Genomic DNA, 4,311 nt, shown 5'->3' with positions numbered 1-4,311 from the left:
TCCTCAGACTCGCATTTCTCACACAAAGGAGAGACTTCAGGAAATATTTTATGCAACTTTGTTTTGGAGTAATGTAGTCTGTTTAATTCAATTTAAAATACTGCACAGTGTCGTGCGTTAATTGAACATTCATGGATGTGCTCCAAACTTCCCTCCCAAACATTGGGGGGTATCAGGGCTCCGGTCTCTCTTTCCCACTCTTCTTTTATCCTGTCCATTTTGGGAAGGCTCATGTTTTGTAATGTTTCCTAAAGTTGCAAGATTATGTAACGTGGGTTGGGAAATAGGTTAAATAAACTCTCTATCTTGTCAGGATTTGCCCTTTCAAAATTAGGGAGATGTGTTCTAACATAGTCCCTAATCTGGAGGTATCTGAAAAACTGATTCTGTGGTAAGTTATATCTTCTTTGGAGCTGCTGGAAAGAAGCAAAGGTCCCTTCTATGTATACGTTACCAACAATACAGATCCCTAGTGGTAGCTTCCAGGTGGTAAAGGCCCCACCTAGAGCAGCGGGAGTGAAAGAGGGGTTTGCTGCTACTGCCTTGAGCTTGAAATGTTTCCTTAGTTGCATATCCTAGCTAAAACGTAAATTACAGGATTATGTTTAAAGTAATTTCTATTGACTGGCACGGGTGATAGTATAACTGCTCTAATAGAACAATCCTCCCGCTCCATCTCTAGCCCATGGTGAGGTGATGGGTTGTCATCTGACCAGTGTACCATAGAGCGTATCCCAGTAATATAAAATGAAATTAGGCAGTGCCAGCCCGCCATTGGTTTTATGTTTGCAGAGATGGCCCTTTTTTATTCTATGGGACTTGTAATTCCAAACAAAAGGGAGAATGATTGAATCCAGATTACTGAAAAAAGATTTGGCAAGGTTTATGGGCAAGTTTTGAAGAAGAGGCATTTGGCTACCTTAAGAAAGTCATAGTACTCCCGCCGTTGCCGGCGTATCCTGAACTCCCGAGCGTTGAAATTCAGTGCCCGGGCAGAAAATGCCCTTGTTGCAACAAGAGGCCACACGAGTCGTGCAGGGGCTATGGTTCATGAATAGCCCCCCTGGATGGCCCCTGAGGAGGGTGGCCATCCTCCGAATCGGGCCTCCTCAGGGAGACCGACAGGGCCACCAAAGTGGGTGCCAGCCGACTCAAGTTCCATAGTGTTTACTTGTACGTCACGATTTTGGGAACCGCCCTTCCCATCGCCATCCATAGCATGCTACGCCGCAGATGGGGAACGGCCCACTAGAACCGGCTGCGACCCGTTACTAACCAGAGCACTTTGCCAGGGAGAACTGGCAGACACCCCGAGACAAGAGGGCGTACAAGGGGCTGTGGCACCTCTGGTTTGTTTGCTACTACCACCATAACAAGCGTGTTCTGTTAGAGTACTGACAAGCAGGAGATTGGGGCGCGAGTCGGAGGATGCGACCTTCGGAGAAGGGTCCATCCTGGTACTCTTGGGAATCTCTCTTTTTTTTAATAACAATAATTCAAAAATATACATAAATACAATAATAATAACAGAACACTCAATGAAATGTGCGAACACGAGAAAGGAACACTCGAACGGTCTTGACAGTCTGGAACAGGGCTGTCCTGCTGATGGTGCCAGCCATGGATCTGCTGGATGAAACTCCCATGCCGAGCCTGCAGAGTACGACGAAGTTGCCGGGGTGCCATTTCCCTCTGGCACCCATTGGAAAGCCATACGTATGGACGGTAACCACCCCGCGGTGGTGCTTCATTATGGCACTGGCAAACTTCAGGTATTTGATGGTCTTATCTTCTGCAGCTCTCTCCAGGGTGCTGGATGAAGTCTCAAAGCAGATGGTCACGTCAATGATCAGGGCTGTGTCACCTCTGACCAGGACCAGGTCAGGCACTAAGACTGTGCCGTCTTCAGCGCTAATCCGTTTTTCGATGAAGACTGTCCATCCATGTTGGACACCGATTTTCCAGAGCATGAGGCCACCTTGGTGGGACCCTCTGTGTAGCTGGGAAAGGGTCCGCACCGTGTTGGTCCGAAGTTTGAGAGCCAGGATGGCTTCAAGCTGGGAGAAGCCAAACATGGTAGGAGATTTCAGCCATTCATTACTGAATTTGTCATTGACAAAGAGTTCAGTGCCGTGGCCTTGGACCGGGAGCTTGCACCACTTTTTAAGCTCGTGGCCTCTCCACCTTTGCGTTAAGGTTTTGGAATGGCTTGTGACATCGGGAAGGAACTGTCCCGTGTCAAGATGTTTATTGAACCTCGCCCAGAGCACGGAGGTTATGTCTCTGGGCAGAAGGAGCTTAGCGAGCTTTTGGGTAACCTCGTTCTGCAAGTTCTGTAGTCTTTTCATTTGAGTGATAGGAATAACATATTCAAGCTTGGGGAGGGCTAGACCTCCATCTCTGTTTCTCGAATATAGGATCCCGTCGGTAGTGGATGGATCCAGGTGAAGCCAAGTCTTCACCGCCGTTCTGATCAGCCGATCACACTGCTGAAGGAGACCTGTACCAACGAGACAATGGTCAGCTTGATAGGTTAGTCTGGGGATAGCATACGTTTTTAGCAGCGCCATCTTCTGAAGGGACTTTAACAGGGTACCCGCAGGTTATTAAAAGTATTAAAAAGGCATTGAATTTAGTTGTCCAGCATTAAACGTCTTAAAAGTATTAAATTAGCTGTTGAAAGTCTGGAATTTTTTTCACTGCGGTTTTAAATTTTCAAAAAACATCCGTGTGCAACCTAAATTATGATGAAGTTTTTTTTTCATAATGAAGATGACGCACAGAACGTCAATACCCGTAGACGTACAAACCTAGAGTGCCGCGGCGCCGTCATTTAGAACGAGGAGTGTAGCATGGGAAAGCTTCTGCCTCGCTAGCTAACGTAACAAGTTGACACCGGGCAGCAAGCGCGCGAATCATGGCTGGAAGAAGGAAGTCATGGAGGAGCATGTGTCCGAGGATGGGTGCTGGAGAGCGGATTGAATCCGCGTGTGACCGCTGGAAGCTCCAGGCTGGTTCTTGTAAGATGGGAGGCCGGTATTCAGTCAATTTCTCCTACTTGTCGAGAATTTTTATTTTGTGGTTTTGCGCATTCGCCGAGCCGATTTTCGTTTTCACGCCAAGTAGCACAAATCAACAGAACACCGGCACGGAGGAGCATAGATCCGAGCAGGGGTGCTGAAAGGCGGATTGAATTCAAACTTTATTTTCAGACAGCAGAGAATAAGTTACGTACTGTATTTGAGTTAGCCTACAGTATGTCTGCGCACTGCGCAGTACTGTAATTAAACTTGCATGATAATAAAATTCAGTAAATGCTGAAGCTATCCGTTTCATTTCATTTTTCTCATTGAAAAACGATACAAATGGCATTTAGATGATATTCTGCATAAAAAAATAAGTGAAATACAGTACAAATTCGGTTTTAGTAATCAACCGCTTATAGTGTTCAAATTGGCTCTGGACCAACGTGATCACTATAAGCGGTTTCCACTGTATTACAAAATTTGGTCTTGCACCGTTTATTACTCAAGAAATGACGAAAGAAGTCAATGGCGCAGATGCCTTCATCATTATGTTCGATAAAAGCCTTAACAAGACCACCAAGTCCAAACAGTTGGACTTGCAAGGTACTGGATCGGCGATTTTTATAATGCAACTTTAAATGTGCTTTTAATTGTATTTTCCATAAATGTACATTCTTTTGCCAAACAGAGACGTAATCTCTTAAGAGGTAAAATGGGTTAAATGTGATAAAACTTAAGTGTTTTCTTTATTGAATGTCATTCAATATTATTTAAATAATGGGTGCGATAGAAGTATTAAATTTTACTTGAAAAGGCATTAAAAAAGGTCTTAAAAGTATTAAATTTAGGTTTAACAATCCTGGGGGGACCCTGTTTAAGGTGGAAGACCCGATTTTGTGTAGCATAGATCCCAATGTCACTGCGAGCGGGGGGGACAGAATCCCGTTTGTTGGACTGACCTGGACGCCAAGACATTTGGTAGAGTCTGTGGCGCCAAGTAGCGGAATGGGGGTTCCGCTGATAGTCCATTGCTCGCAGCCATTAAGGGAAATGCGCTTGCCACGTTCCTGGAGAAGGAAGCCGTGGCATTTAGAAGGTTTCACCCTAAGCCCCGTCAGTTCACAAAAGACTTCGAGAATATCCAGATTCTCTTTCATGTCATGCCATGAGTCACTGAGCAGCACAAGATCATCCGCGTAGGCCAAAGCTGCCAGCCTGAAACCGTCGATCAAGAAGCCCTGTTCCCACTCGCCCAACAGGTGGAGGAGTGGGTCAAAATGATGTC

The sequence above is a fragment of the Odontesthes bonariensis genome (genome assembly GCF_027942865.1).
Source record: "Odontesthes bonariensis isolate fOdoBon6 chromosome 6 unlocalized genomic scaffold, fOdoBon6.hap1 SUPER_6_unloc_1, whole genome shotgun sequence".
NCBI classification, from domain to species: domain Eukaryota; kingdom Metazoa; phylum Chordata; class Actinopteri; order Atheriniformes; family Atherinopsidae; genus Odontesthes; species Odontesthes bonariensis.
This window is presented reverse-complemented; position numbering follows the sequence as displayed.